Source organism: Hylaeus anthracinus, unplaced genomic scaffold (assembly GCF_026225885.1).
Source record: "Hylaeus anthracinus isolate JK02 unplaced genomic scaffold, UHH_iyHylAnth1.0_haploid 11994, whole genome shotgun sequence".
Lineage (NCBI taxonomy): Eukaryota > Metazoa > Arthropoda > Insecta > Hymenoptera > Colletidae > Hylaeus > Hylaeus anthracinus.
In genome coordinates this window covers 15,718,876-15,735,820 of record NW_026534341.1, presented here as the reverse complement: position 1 = coordinate 15,735,820, position 16,945 = coordinate 15,718,876, and the positions used below count along the sequence as shown (strand labels likewise).

The 16,945-nt window shown below is 35.1% G+C and overlaps 1 protein-coding gene across 8 annotated transcripts in view; it reads left to right on the top strand.

Moving 5' to 3' along the window:
* LOC128888513 (rho GTPase-activating protein 32) overlaps window positions 1-16,945 on the top strand; it is a 234,728-nt gene that overhangs the window by 5,308 nt on the left and 212,475 nt on the right. The window contains exon 1 of one of the 8 annotated variants that reach the window (XM_054145423.1): window positions 5,038-5,292. The exons of the other annotated variants lie outside the window; for them this stretch is intronic. The gene's annotated coding sequence lies outside the window, so the exon portion shown is untranslated. Of the gene's footprint in view, window positions 1-5,037; window positions 5,293-16,945 lie in introns of those variants that run through there. 8 annotated transcript variants of the gene reach the window in all.

Sequence of the window (16,945 nt, the reverse complement as noted above, 5' to 3'; positions counted from 1 at the left end):
GGTTCGTCATAAGAATCGTACAAATACTTATTGCGTCTATACTTTTATCCACTTTTCCTATTTTTTTTGTTTATTTCACAAATTATATTAACTAGTAAATGTTGTATGGACTATATCTATCTTAAAGACTTCTGAGAATATATAAAATATCATTGATTATAAAAAAAGAAATTAAGAAACTACAATTTCATACAAAAGTTTTTTGGGAAATTGATGGGTGTACGAATACATCCTACACCCACTGTATATATGTCGCAGGGAAATGATAAAAATAGAGATTTGATCACATCCCTAAGGTAGATGATCAATTCGCGGGAGATGTTAACAGTTGGCATACGGGCAACGTATTTTTACGTTTTTTGCAGTGTGTCACTAGAGCGCGGGTCACGTAAAAATACGTATTTAGTAGATTTGTGGTGGATACCCGCTAACAAATGCCCGCTGCACGCGTAATTCGGCGGCGAAGTATGCCCGCATGCCAAGTGTTAAAATAACAACTCTGTGAGGTCATTTCCCTAAATAAAGTAAGTGATTTGATCAAATCCCTTAACTGTTTTAGTGAAAAGATGGAATAACATTGTTTAGATATTAAAAGTATTAATTTAGTAAATCATGCGTTCTTAAGTGTAGAGTACGTAATACAACAATAGTCGTAGAAACATAAATTATTTATTCGAAACTAATTAGCAAAAGAAATAGGTACTTAAAAAAGTAACGTACTTTGTAACTCGGGATGCCACAAATCGACACCATGTTTTAATAAAAATGAATGAACATTATTATTTATTAATTACATTCTCTAAAAATATTCTTTTTGTTTTTTAAAATATTAGCTTAAGTACCTATTATATATATATATGTATGTATATATGTATATGTATACATTTTATATTATAGTATAATATATATACATTATTTTAACAAATACATGCTTTTACACATGTATTATACTATAATATAAAATGTATATACATATACTATACAGGGTGTCCCAAAAGTCGGGGAGGAGCCGGAAATGGGGGGTAGCTGAGACGATTCTGAACAACAATTTCCTTTGCAAAAATGTCGGATGGGACTTCGTTAAGGAGATATTAAGCGAAAACCCTGACCAATCAGAGCGCGCGTATACCGCTGGAGCGGCCGTGGTAGCGAAGGCTACGCGCTAGGGGGCAGCGTCAATGTCCATCGATGCACGTCGAGTCACTTGTTCGCGTACAAGCGTGGAATATATACATTTTTATAAAGTGAGACAAATTGCTTCATTCGATAGCTTTATGCGCACCTTCGACCGGCATCTTATCCATCGCGTCGTTGTAAACTGGAACTGAGCGAGTATGTAGTAATATATGTCGAAACTTGAGCCGAGTAACTTCATTGTCTAACAGTAAGTAGTACCGTGAGTGGGTTCCATTATTTGTACTCTACGATTAGTTTGAAAACAGAATTCATTGTTTACCTTTCGAAAACAATTTCGCTTCTATTAGACTTGTCCGAGTACGCGAACATTCTTTCACACTATTCGAGTAATTTGTTTACTCGTATTATTTAAGCTTCTCGGATTACAAGAAACATCGGTCGGTTCGATTGCGATCAAAGATGGGCAACACTTCACTCGAATAATAGGTGACGAATGCAACCTGAGTACACATTCCTTATTTACGGCATTGAAACTTTTGTTTATTTCTTAACTATGGAATATTTTACCCCGCAACTTGAATTATTATTTTTATTTAATGACAGTATTTATCACTTTTTGCTACTAGTAATAAATATTTGTTCGTTTCAAGTAGAAGACGGATATTCATTGTTTTCTTGTTTGTTGAAGAAAGGTAGTTCTCTAGCAAACATTTTCCAGTTTTGACTTGCACGACATCGGATGCCCAAACACGCTTGGATCGAATCAACTTCTAGGGATTCGAATTTATCGATCGAATTTAATAGTGGGTAAAGAACTGTGGAATGCCCAACTATAGTTCTCAGTGTCAATCACATAAGGAACGATTAGAAATTTCACGCTTATTTTCTTCGGTAATGCTACGTATCATTCCTCTACTATTAATTTGACACTTTTTTCAATTACACTTAAAACAATTAATCAATACTAATTCAAAATAGCTTTCAGATTTTCCAGACTGGAGTTCAGATTCTTTTATTCCACTAGAGGGATGTTATCGTCAGTAGGGTGGGGAATTGGGAGATCCTCTTCAGAATATAAATTCTAATTGTAAGATCAATCAGTATACTGCGGATATTATAAATTGATGACGTACAATAATATATAAAATATAAGTAATGGATGTTTAATATATTCTTCAATTATTATACTAATATTGTTATTTTATTTTGCATAACATACCGTTTGGTTATATTTAGCATGTATTTATTATAATAGTGTATATCATAAATGCATAAAATCCACAGTCTATTAATCAGAAATTTAACACGTGAGGAAACTAAAAACAGAAGCAGTATCAAAATATTATAAAAATGATTCAAAAGAAACGTATTAATTACCATTGTATTGATTTAATCCGTATCGTTATAATCATAAGTATAAATGATATATAAACGTAGAGTATTCGCGATTAAAAATATTGAACAACTATTTACAAACAAGAGATTTATGCTAAAAACGTTATATACAGTGATTTGTTTCTACTTATAATTGTAAGACGTTCTGTAGTTGTAACGTTTGTAATTGAAAAATTGTTATAAACATTATATACAATGATTTGTTTCTACTTATAATTGTAAAACGTATTTTCTGAAAAAGGAAAATGTTATAGTTTAACAATAATAGCTATGGGACATGAACTTTTATTCGACGCCATTGCACTTTCCAACTTTTAATAAAAGTGAATGTTAGGAAAGATAGCTCTTCCAAAATTTATGGCAGAAGTATTTCATACTCTCCAGATATTTCTTATTTTACCCGAAGATTCTTTCTTAGTATCGCAAACAAGACTTGAAAAACACGTTTCTGTCGCGGATGACACTCGCGCGACGATTTTTTATTCGACCGACATTTTAATTAACTGTATCCAATTGTATGTTTCCCGCGAATATTTAAGATCCGACCGTATGGTAGCGGATGCAGCATAGGTTTTTTACTTGCGGCTTTGTTACACTTTTATTTTCGTCGTTCCTCAACCGTATTACTGCTGCACGCTCTTCGTTAAAATAAAATAAAATAAAATAAAATAAAATAAAATAAAATAAAATAAAAAAAAAAACGTAGAAAAACAAAAAGAAAAACGACGAAGATGGAACGACTGTCCGTTTCGCTCGTGAATGTGCAACCGGATGTATCATTTACCATGAAAAACGTTTCTCCGTGAAAGACCGTTCGTTAATTGGCCATTGATCAAGATGCCTTGACTCGAGGTTCGAGGCATAATAAACATTGAGATTCGTTTATTGTGATTCTGATCTGGCGATCATTGTTTTACAAGCAGCAAACAGAACATTCTTACGGAGTTATTCCACCTTGGGTATGGAAAAGCAAGAGCGTTCGTAGAATTGTATTCCATGAAAATTGTTTATGTTACTGGTTTGAAATTTTGCGTAGTTATTTATACACACCTTGTGTAGTTATTTAAATTTTGTCCAGACGAAAATATTGCATAGTTTTGAAAAAGAAACCTTGTAAGAAGGCACCGCGTTCACGGTTGGGATGATTTGAACACTTCTCCGGTGAACTTTTGTTTATAAACAATTATATTCTACATATTCTTGGAAATCTCTAGAATAGATAGAGTACGAAAAGATTAGGTATTTTGTATAAGTGAGAAATCAACAAGAGAAAACAATAAATCGAGAGAAATACGGAAGCAATAAGTACTTGTACAAGTGTTCAATTTTCAAAACTTCGTTTTGAAAAAAAAAAAGACGAAATTTACATTAATTTATAAATAATTAATATTTCGTGGGATTTCTTTTTGATTTTATATTTACTGCAACTCTTCTAAGAATTAAATTAACTATCATAAATGTCGATATTATTCAGGGTAGGATCTTCTTTCACTCCTTTATTAGAGTATTTTTTAAGTATTTTTTACTGGAAATTTAATGTTTTTTAATTCCCACGAGGCAATAAACTGATGTGCTTATGTTACAAATTCTACTGTAAATTGTTCGTCATAAGAACCGTGCGAATACTTATTGCTTCTATATTTCTAATATAGATTTTTTGTATTTTCTCGTTAATTTCGCAAATTATATAAACTAGTAATTGTTGTTTCAACTATATTCTAGAGATTTCCGAGAATATGTAGAATATCATTGATTATTAAAAAAGGAGTTAATAAACTACAATTTCACACAAAAGTTTTTTGGGAAATTGATCGATGTACGAATACATTCTACACCCACTGTAGTTATCAAGAAAGTGATAATCAAATATCAGATTGCTATTAAAACGTAAGAATCAAATAATTATGGCAGTATGAGATATACTTCCCAAGAAAATGAAAAGAACATATCAGACATTTATTGGCTATTGGATTAAATATAATAATTCATCTTTTTATGTAGATATATGAAGAACAGAAATGTAAATTGGAGTATGTTTTATCTTTTAAATGTTGCAACGTGTATTTTATTTTGTATATTTTACGTATTCGTGCATTTGAACCTCAAAAAATAAAATTCGGTAAGATAGAATTTGTAAGTGGGGAAAAATTGATTATTTAAAGCTCACTAGTTACGTGGGGATATAGTTAAGCATACCATTACCTAGACAAATATTTATGCACAGTCTAGTAACAAAATGACCACCAAATATTTTTACTTACAATTAGAGGCGCAAATGTTCATATACAAAGCCCTACAATTAATTTCTGCACCTCGTACAACAAATTCACCATTATCCAGAAGCACTGCTTTAATTATTTTCAAAAGCATCAAATTACCCTGGAGTACTTAAGGCCCAAAAGAAATGTAATTGGGCGTCTCCCTACGATGATTCAACCAAGTTCTTCGGTTGAAGAATAATCCCCGGGGGTGTTCGTTCCTCGACGATGATCTTGGCTTGATGAGACCAACACTTTCCTTCGATTAAAGTTCAAGAGAATCATTATACCTGTATGGGCTGGTAGGCCGTGACAAGGTCGTCGGTTTTAAAACAGTAAATTTACCTGACCGCCTTCGGGTTCGCACAACACCGGTAAACGGCGCTCTTTAGTCGCCGTTGTGTGTTGCTTGTTCGTGAAACTTTCATCTGCTTCGCCGTGTTCCCGATTCGCAAGATAAGATCGGAGCTACGGGGCATCCGTGGAAATTAATTATCCTCGGGTATTTTCACTTTTCTTTGTCCGTTCACCGAATCCAGCCGTCCTGACCGACTATATCGCGGTGCCCCACGTTCAAGGAATTTATTGCCGCTGTTATTTAATATCGCGTTAATATTATATTTAATATAAGCGTTAATTTAGTTTACAAAAATAGTACTTCATTCTCGATGATTTTCTAGAATTTTGAATTATTTTGAATATAATTTGGTGGAAATATTTTAAAAGGGGAGAAATCACATTTCCAGACCAAGTATTAAGCGCCACTGTGAAGTTAGCACATTATTTACAAAAATCAAATTTTCAGCACCAGTTATATTTGCACCACAATAGTTCTATGAAAATGAAATTTTCTGAAAATTCCAAAGTTTTGATGGGAGTTTCATTGGCACACCAAAGAGTTCTATCGAAAGTTCTAATGGCTTTTAGCCCTCAATTCAACAATAAAAAATTTGTGCGTAGTTGAAATTTCAGGTCATGTGAAGTTAACACCTCATGTTTTCAAAATGCTGTTTCTCGCGTATTTTGGCGGAACTATTTTTAAAAATTTTCAGGTACTATAGAACTATCGTGGGTGCAAATAGAACTAGTGCTGAAAATTTGATTTTTTGGAAATGAGATGCTAACTTCACAGTGGCGTATTAAGCGTTTCTTGGAATATTGTTGTAATATTTTACGTATGCTACAGATTACATTTGATCAATTTTACAATTCATTTCGCACAGAAATCTTTGTGGTATAAGCTGTTCCCTGGTTCAATTTAATTTTCGTCATTTTTGGGGAGTTTTATGCTATAATAAACATACTTTAATGATATGATTCCAATTTTTTAGTTTATATTTAAGACATTTAAATAAAGTAGACGTATATGAAGTTTGACAATCACCGGTCAATCAGTTTTTGAATTATGATTATCGATATTTCAAAAATTGCTGTTTGAAATAAATTAAAAGAATCATTAATTGTACTTTGAAATATACCTAAAAGATTCTCCAAATTGTACAAAATTTAAATAAATTCTCTTCTATAAAATAAAAAAGATACAAGAAACACCTAATACTTGGGCTCAAGTGTGCCCCCCCCCCTTAATACTTTATTTACTTTATTTTTAATTCAAATGTTCAGCTTCTGAAATTTATTCACTGTATCGTTGGTTGTCTGCTTACAATGTTCACTTTTTGGAAACAAGATAGGACTTTCAGTGTACCTAGTAAAAGTATGGAGGAGTTATCAGCCTAAAGTACCATATAATGGTGTAAACAATTCTCTTTTAAATCGCAGACTGGTTCTAAATGGATAAGAGATAAAAAAGTTTATTCTACAGTGAAGAACATAACTGTATCAATAACCACAGGTTTAATTCATTTATACTACCATTAAAATTAAACATTAAGCTATACAAAAAGTAAGTACAACAGGAACATTTTGCACTATTTAATGTAATACTGTTAAATAAAAGAACACGGGTTGCGAGAAAAATAAATGTACTTATTATAAGTGTACAACAATACACATTTTCAAATAGACGATACACTTTGAATATATATAACACACTTTGCCACTAGACTGCTGTTAAGCGAGGACGACATTCGTCTAACCATCCGTTTGCTTTTTCTCGAAAGCCGAACTCTCTCGCACACATATAGAAGTGGGTGAGGGTTACATTTTTTGTGCTTTCTCACTTCTCGCTTTCTTAGCTCGGTATATACAGACTTATATGCCGAGCTCTATTTATTTATGATGGATATTACAGCTAAATGTATTATCTATTCAACAAATACAATCAATTTTTTAAAGTTGCTCATGTGTTGTTCACCTGTAAACTGTTATAACTAAAAAATTATATTGCAAAAATATCGTGCAAAACTGTATTAATGAACATTCTCTGTTACAGGTGAACAACAGCGCATCGACAACTTTAAAAAAGTGTTTATATTACAAAAATGTTCCGGTTGTATTCAATATTTGTATACCATAATGTTAGAGGTACTATAAAATGAATTATACGAAATCTGTGATTATTGGTATAGTTATGTTCCTTGTTATACATTTATACCAAGGGAAAAAGTAGCTCTTCAAATGCTCCGTCATCATTAGACTGTAGATGTTCATAACAAATTTAAATATGGGGAAATATGTGAGAATGTGCACAAGGTGCAAAAATATATCATATATCAATTATAAACTACATGTCACACTATTTAGAAGTTAACACATACTTTTATTTAAATTTGAATTCTTTATCTAAATCGATAAAAATATGCATTTGCATAAACATCCGCTGTCTACCCATCATTTTGCAAATGTGAACATTATAATTACATTTAATTTTTCTTTAACATAAAAAGCTGAGCGCTGATAATAACAATGATGTCCATGATCATCGTGTAGGTCGAAGAACGTCGTGTTGCTTGTTCGCAATATGACAAAAATAAATTTCGGATATTATTAGGCCGCCGGGAAAGTTCTGTCCGCTGACGAACGTCAGACCGGTATTCAATATTGGAAGTACCTTGTGTTTGGAATTGAATTATTCGCTAGATGGCTTGCTACATAATTTGCGGATGGCATCTGCGGCCAGGGTTCCTGAGTATACTAATTGTAAGATTGTTACTTGGCGATGATGAAATCGGCCCACGGAGCCAGGCCAGCGAAATTTCTGGCTGAAACAATTAGCCAACTTCTGCTGGTATTATGGAACCTAATTAATTCGTTGAACATATTGAACGAAACCTGTTCCTTTCATTTCTTTATCTATATCTGGTTCAATCTCCACAGTTGGTCTCGAGTGTTATTTAAAATTATTTTGAGTAGCAAAGGACTTGTGGTTCAAAATAATTGTATGTCAATATTATATAATATATGTATGTATAATATTAACATGTGTTAACAGGGTGTTCTATTTAAGTTGAGTTGTAAAAAATCTCGAAAACATGAGATTCAAAAAAAAACTAAATTGACACATGTCCTTTAGTGTTTTGAATGGGGAGTCAGATGGCACTATTAGTTTTTTATGCGTGGGTGTATTCAAGGTTATTTCGAGGCCATTTTGTCTTATTTTATTATAAACCCGTATTTTTTATTTCGAAATTACATTCTATATAAAAAGATGTACAACATTTGTATGAAACATTTTTTGTAACTTCAATATTTCTTAAAATATTTAGCTGATTTTTCATGTTCATGTTATGGATAATTTTGTTTTTGACACCACCCGATTATTTTCCATGAGGTTATCTTAAGGAAAAGGTATACTACGATCCACCTACTACACCAGAAAACATGAAAGAGCGAATTATAATTACGGGTCGTAATATCACGAGAAGAAATTGATTATCTGTTCATGAGTCGTTTATTAAACGAATAAAGAAGTATCTAGAACTTAAAGATAAAAATTTTGAGCATTTATTATGATGTTCTTAAATGAAATAAAAAACCTTCCAGAAAAAGGTAACGTTATTTTAATAGAGAAACAATGTTATCCATGACATAAACATGAAAAATCAACTAAATATCTTAAGAAATATTGAACTTACAAAAAAATGTTTCAAACAAAAATTGTGCATCTTTATATGTAGAATGTGATTTCGAAATAAAAAGTATGGTTTTTGATCAAAGAAAAAGACAAGGAAAGGAAGTCAATTTTTTTTTTAAATCAAGTCTTCAAAATTTGTTACAATCTGAACTTAAATGGGACACCCTGTATATCCATACAGAGTGAGGCATTTAAAATAGGTCACGTACATAATTCGGTTACTTTTAGCGATAGAAAAAAAAGTGTCGAACAAGAGTTGTTTGGTTTCGAGAAGCACGTAATGATGCGGTGCCAATAACTTTTTTATCAGTGGATGCGTAGAAAAAATATGAAGGTCGACTCTGTTTTCTATAAGTAGAATGATATAGTTTCCTATATACATTCTGATAAAACGTTTCAAGACGAATATAATGACCTATAGTTGAAGGTCATTCAAGGTTACACGGGCTGGCTGTAATGGAAAAACTTCAAAAAAGTAAAAAAATTACGCCAAGTACATAAAAAAGTGGAGGACTCAAGGAGTTATCATAGAAAAATAGAAGATCCCCATAAAAAATTACAAGAAAGTAGAGAAAGATGTGAAATCGAAATGAGCTGCCAGTACATCAAAGTCCTTTCCAATAAAGTGCAATAGCGACACTGTGTAACACAATGTAATATTCGGTGCTTTCCGACTATGCGCAGCTAAAATGCTGTGTTTAACAGTGCGGATGTTCAGATTCTAATGACAATTCATGTAAAGTGACTGCTCCGCACTTTGGTGATAGAATGAAGAAGCTAAATAGCGTATTTTCCACAAACTGAAACTGTTTAGAAATTTGCCTAGATTTCTGCGGGCTGGAAGTCAAATGCTTGGCGTGCCAGGCAAGGCATTTTTAGATCATCAATACCCATACTTTCCTCACACAGACTTTCAGATAATTTGTCAATTTATAACTCTGACAATATTATGATTACACTTTCATTGTATTGGGTTTTAAAATAATTGTTATTCATCGACACCTTGACCTTGCCTGGCCACGCCAAGCATTTAACTTCCAGACCGCAGAAATCTAGGCAAATTTCTAAACAGTCTCAGTTTGTGGCAAATACGCTATTTAGCTTCTTCATTTTACCGCCAAAGTGCGGAGCAGTCACTTTACATGAATTGTCATTAGAATCTGAACGTCCGCACTGTTAAACACAACATTTTAGCTGCGCATAGTCGGAAAGCACCGAATATTACATTGTGTTACACAGTGTCGCTATTGCACTTTATTGGAAAGGACTTTGATGTACTGGCAGCTCATTTCGATTTCACATCTTTCTTTACTTTCTTGTAGTTTTTTATGGGGATCTCAGTTCTTTTTACAAAGATATTTGCGTAGTGAATGACTTTAAATAATTTTTATATTGTATGTATATAGTACTTTGTGTAGAGTTCATGGTGCCTGAAACAGCTTATGGTCGCAAGTAATTGAAATGTTAAAGATGAAGTGAAAAATAGGAAAAATATGTCCACTATTTGTAATGCACAATTTATTGTATTAGAATTAAGTTCATAAGTATGCAGAACGCATGACAGGAAGTCTTGTTTCAAGAAATTTAAATGTTAAAGATAAAGTGAGAAAATTAAAAAAGAGATTCACTATTTGTTAATATATCTATAATATTTTTAATATCTTTAATCTAAAATTCGTCCACCGTATATCGATAATATTTTTAATATGTATAATCTAAAATAATCCATATGAAATAATATGAAAAAATGAATTTTTTAGTTTTGTGATTTATATACTGTGACGTACCTCGCGTGGGCGGCCGGGAAACCCGCTAATCGACACGCTCGGTCGCACAATTTCCACGGACGAATTTATTTGTAAGAAGTGGGCGCCAGTGCCAAGTGCACGCGTCCGTTCCCTTCGTCCTTCCGGCTGCTCTACGGAGAGCGAAACCCAGAGGAGGTCGTAAGGGGAAATAAACTTTGATCCGCGTACGTTTAATCAAATTTCTTTATTCGCGCGAAGTTTACGCTGGGAATTCCGCGGTACATTCACCGTAGAGGAAAACGTGTGGCGACCACGCGTTGAAAGGGAAGTGCGACGCGGAATTCCCGATACACAAAGAAAGTATCCGAAGGACAGAAAAAGAATACCTAACCAGCGCGACTTAACTCTATGAAGGCCTCGCTAACAAATAGTCCGCCCTAGAATTGAATACAATCGAAAAGAAGGTGACGCCGGTAACTAACGGTTTCGCGTTTCAAAGGGGCCTTCTCCTTCAAAACCCGGCGAAACGGACGAAGGGAATTCTAACGGAGTTCACCTCCGGTGGTGGTCCTCTCGCGGACGAAAAGGGTGTTCTGGAGCACGCTCGCGAACACCCACACACGATCCGCGCTCACGCACACATGCACGCCACAAAAGAAAACCCAACCAGTGGGCCCTACCTGAATTTCGCAGTCCTCTGGATCTCAGATCTCTCTGAGGTCTTCATTGGGGATGGCGTGGAGGCGCATCCACACACGCGCGCGCGTGTCGCACAAGACTTGTTAGCCGCAAAAAGAAAAGAGGAAAAGCTCGCTCGCGTCGCACTCGTCCCGTCTTGGTTCGCAGGTAACCGTTAATTCATTTCTTCCTCCAAAATCAATCGTGTATCGATCGTGTCGCTCTTCTCGCTGCCGGCTCGCAGCTCTCCCCACTCAGGAGCTGTAGGGGCTCCTTACGGTGTGCCACCACCATAGCATCTCCAGGCTTATTCTTCCCCTCGTGGCAGCTCCAAGGGGCGATGGTAGCAGTATGTCCTTCCTGGGAGAGTGACGAGTCCTGTTGGTGGCGGCCACAAGGACGGAGTCCTGGGGTGGAGGACACCGCGACCGGCGACTTGCCGCGCTCGTGCGTAGACGCGGCTCTATCCGTGAGGGGTGAGGGCGCAAAAAAAAGGGGGTCCCTAATGGCCGCGGTTCACGCATTTCTCCATTCCTCTATACTATCCGGACCACCTTCGGACTGGGGTGTCCGGCGAGGAGGGAGCGAGGCCCTTCCGGAGTCAGGGTGCTTTCGTGACAGGCAGAAAAAGTCTGCCCCGTCACAATACACAGACGCCTAAGTTTTTTAATTCAATAGAGGAAAAGAATAGGAGAGGGGGTAAAGAAAGTGAATATATACAGGGTGTCCCAAAAGTCGGGGAGGAGCCGGAAATGGGGGGTAGCTGAGACGATTCTAAACAACAATTTCCTTTGCAAAAATGTCGGATGGGGCCGTTAAGGAGATATTAAGCGAAAACCCCGACCAATCAGAGCGCGCGTAGACCGTTGGAGCGGCCGCGGTAGCGAAGGCTACGCGCTGGCGGCCGCGCTTGTACGCGAACAAGTGACTCGACATGCATCGAAGGACATTGACGCTGCCACATAGCGCCGTAGCCTTCGCTACCGCGGCCGTTCGAACGGTCTACGCGCGCTCTGATTGGTCAGTGTTTTTCGTTAAAAATTCAAAAACGAAGCCTCATCCGACATTTTTGCAAAGGAAATTGTTGTTCAGAATCGTCTCAACTACCCCCCATTTCCGGCTTCCCCCCGACTTTTGGGACAGTATATTTCATATGATATTATTTTATTAATTATAAACATTTATTCATTCAATTCATGAATTAATATAAACACCAGCAAATTTTTTATGTACACTGCATCATCTTATGCTTCAGTAATCTGTAAAACATACATATGTCAGTTGCAAACTAACGTAGAGCTTAAAATAAAAATAGAAATCATAATTTTCATACAAACATTATATACAGATCACTTAGTTCCTTCCATTGTACACTCTGTCAGGTCGTAATATATTTTAACTGATCAATTTCAATATACCTGTCAAACTTTATTGTATCTTCTGTAATACTTGCACGATTCTTCTTGTGGTATTTTAATAATTACTACCAGATATCCTCCACTCAGATAAAATATTAGAAAATATTATTTTTGGAGAGCACCAAAATATTGTTGCTTCATCAGCAAATTATTTGCTTCATGAAACAAGCAATTCATCCCTTCGATTTCTCTTATTGGAATGACTGTAGCTGCTTAGATCAATCAAAGCCTGTGGAAACAGAAAACGCACAAGAATTTACAATGCTAGTACATATTGATTAAGCGAATTGTTTAGGACACACCCAGGAAAGAAGCGCGAGAAGAGAGCACGAGAAAATATCGCTGTTGCCGACGCAAGAGCTCAAAACCGAATGCCAAATGATTTTCGACACGGACAGCCTCGGATCCATGTTAATCCTCCCCACTCTGTGGTTTTATTGTCCTGCTCGCGGCTTCGCTCATTGTCAGCCTAACTGCCTCGGCTCGACCTTAATGGTCGAGCCGCGCTCATAGACCTTAAGTTTTGGGAAGACGCTCACGTTTTCCCCCTTTAGCCTACCGGGCCTAGGATGCCAGTTACGGCAACCTTACCTGTGGGTCTGGGATAGGGATCCCGATCTTTCGGGTTTCCTATCCGTTCAGCGAAAGCGCGAGAGCCTTTCAATCTCTTTATGATATTAACCTCAATGATATGTCTCCTGCTCTCTTCGCGCCCCCCTTACAAAGAAAGTAGATACAATTATCTTACAAACTATTAGGGCTCGTAACACGCATAAAACTACTTATCAAATAATGATAAACACTATCTACTTTTAATTGTGGATTGTACTTACTCTTTTATTGATGATGTTATATGCTTCTCTTCTTATTGTAATAGGTAAACAATGTCGCACTGCTAAAACTACTATTATGGTTTTAATTCGTGCACACACGTATTACAAGGCAACATTACTGTCTCATGTTCATTATTTCTTGCAGTATCTGGTGAAATTGTTTTCTTCTGTCTTAATAACCTGCATCCAGCTATTCCTCACCGTAACCTATAGCTGTCAAACAATACTAACCTATATCTGTCAAACGATATACACAAATATTTGTTATGGCGGCCGACGAGCCTTGCTGACTGATTCCGAGAGTCGACGAATCGACGAACGGCCTTGTCTGTCTTCTATTGACTAAGTGTTGACGAAAAATCGACTGGAAAAGTATAAGACGGTATCGTTTTTGGATAAATCGTGACATGATATTACGATATCGCTGTTGTACGTGGACCGATTTGATTGATTTTGGTTTTATTCGAAAGCTTATATGCGATTTACATACGAAAAGTGCATTTAAATTTGGAAAATATTGCAGGCGTGATGAGATATTAATGAAAGAAGTTTCAGGTTAGGTTGGAATCGGAGTTTTACGAGTAAAAGATACGCGGTAGGACCACGTTATATACGGAGTGGCTTTAGAATTTTTCATGCACTTGGCGTCGAGACGCTACCGCGTCTCTAGATAAATTGTCTCAAAGCACTCTTTACATATTTCGGTAATTTTCTTACTTGCGTACAATACGTCACTGCTACAGCAAGTGTCCAAAATGATGATCTTGAACTTGGATGCATTTTCTAAAATGTGTTAATGTAATAAACACTATACGACGAATTTGATTTCGATCAATTGCAATGCAAGCTCTTCTTATTCGCTTCTTCATATCTTTTCTGGTTGTTGGCATTTCGCTGTGTACTTGCTGTTTTAACCCTTAAGATTTAAGCTCCAACAGCCTGGGACCAAAATATGATGTTTACATTACAACAATAGCCACTGCGAAGTTAGCACCTCATTTTCAAAAAACCAAATTTTCAGCACCAGTTTTATTTGCATCCACAATAGTTTTATAGTTCCTGGTAGTTTTTAGAAATACTTTCGTCGAAATACGCGAGAAACAGGTTTTTGAAAATATGAGGTGCTAATTTCGCATGACCTGAAACTTCAACTGCCCACAGCTTTTTTATTTTTAAGTTTACGGGAAAATGCCATAAGAACATTTGATAGAACTCGTTGGGGTGCCAATGGAACTCTCATCCCAAGTTTGGAATGTTCAAACAATTGTTTTACGGATTTGGAACTTTTCTGACTTCAACATTAGTTCCATACATACAGTATTATAAAATATTCTTAAACCATTGTTAAGTCATTTTTATACAAACGGACAATCGGTTCTATGCTATTGAAGATCAACAACATACAATATTGGTTTTCGATTTTTTTAACTACAGCACACTGTACCAAAACTCTTAAAAAATTACATATCAATAGCCGTAAAGTTGTGGTACCACTGTAAAAATATAAAGATGGTCACGTAAATAATTAAATCGTTATTAAGCATTTTCTCAATTTTGTAATGATCTTTGATTTTTTTTACTGTGTTCTTGTTTTTTCAAAGAATATAAACAAACTAAAGAACATAAATATGGTCACTCGACAACTTCGATAAAATATCAGCGATTAAAATATTTTGAATTTTTTAATAATCGAATTTGCGAACAAATTATTTCAAAAAATTCTCAAATATGCATATTAATTGCTAGAATAACTATTATTTTTTTCACAACTTTCTATTGAGCAGAATGCGGGATATTCAGGATAAACCGAAAAATAATTTCCACTCTGTAATGGAACTACTATAGTGGAGCTACCGGCTCAAAACTCAGTAAAAAAGGTTTTTTTTAACACCTACCGAATGGTATGAACCCCATGGCATTTAGTTTGAGGACAATTTTACCACCCTTATTCGGTAAAACCATTTCAGATTTCTAGAAAATTTCTAGGTCCTAAAATGACGTTATTTGAAAACTCCAAAGTTCCGATGAGAGTTCCATTAACACCCTAAAGACTTCTATCGAAAGTTCTTATGGCTTTTAGCCGTCAATTTATGACTAAAAAAGTTGTGACCACTTAAAGTTTCAGATCATGCGAAGTTGCAACCTCATATTTACAAAATGCTGTTTCTCGCGTATTTTGGCGGAACTATTTCTAAAACCTATCAGAAACTATAGAACTATTGTGGGTGCAAAACTCGTGCTGAAAATTTGGTTTTTTGAAAATGAGGTGCTAATTTCACAGTGGCGTGCATACTTGCTCCATCAATAAAATTGGGACCAATTATTTTATTATTTTATTATTAGCGTAGCCTACGCTGCCGCGGACGATCCACCAGCATACTCGCGCTCTGTTGGTCGGAGTTTTCTGGAGAGCTGTAAATTCTTAATTACAATTACAAAACGATTACTTGACCAAGCAATTGAATAATTGCCATTACAATTACTCTGTCGCATGTAATGATATTTCCAATTACTTAATTACTACCAGTAATCCCATGCATTACTTAATAATTACTTATAACGGCCCAGAAAGTAATTAAAAGGCATCTCAAATCTAAAGTAGTCAAAACTACCTAAAAGTAATTAAAAAGTAATTATAACTACTTTTTAAATTACTTTCAAGTAATTGCAGTAACATGGACAGTAATTGTTAAAAGTAATGTTTACTGTCTTCCAATTATTTATAATTACTTTGAATTACTTTTGGCACCGAAAAGTAATTAGAAGTCAGTAATCATTACTTTTAACAATTACTGTCCATGTAACTGGAATTACTTGAAAGTAATTAAAAAAGTAGTTATAATTACTTTTTAATTACTTTTAGGTATACTTAACTACTTTAGATTTGAGACACATTTTAATTACTATCTGGGCAGTTATAAGTAATTATTAAAAAGTATTTGAATTATTCAGTAATTAAGAATAAGGTATTGCATAATTACTAAATAAAAAGTAATCAACAATTACTTAAATAATTACTTTCTAATTCCAAAGTAATTGTTCCAGATTGTAATATCCAAAATAATCATTACTTTACAGCTCTGGTTTTCTGTCAATGTCTCCTTAACGAACCCTCGAACAACATTTTCGCTAAGGAAACAGTTGTTTCAAATCACCCTCCGAACCACCCCTTTCAAGGAGCTCCAACATTTTTTGGACACCCTGTATATGTATAATTATGTTTGTATATTATAAGTACATTTTACATATCAATATAATAAAATTACATTTTATTATCTTTGTATATAATAATTAGATTGAGGATTTCATGCACTTATGGCGTACAATCATAATGAAAACCATTCAAAAAATGTACATTATGTGTATTAGATATACAGGGTGTCCCAAAACTCGGGGAGGAGCCGGAAATGGGGGGTAGCTGAGACGATTCTGAACAACAATTTCC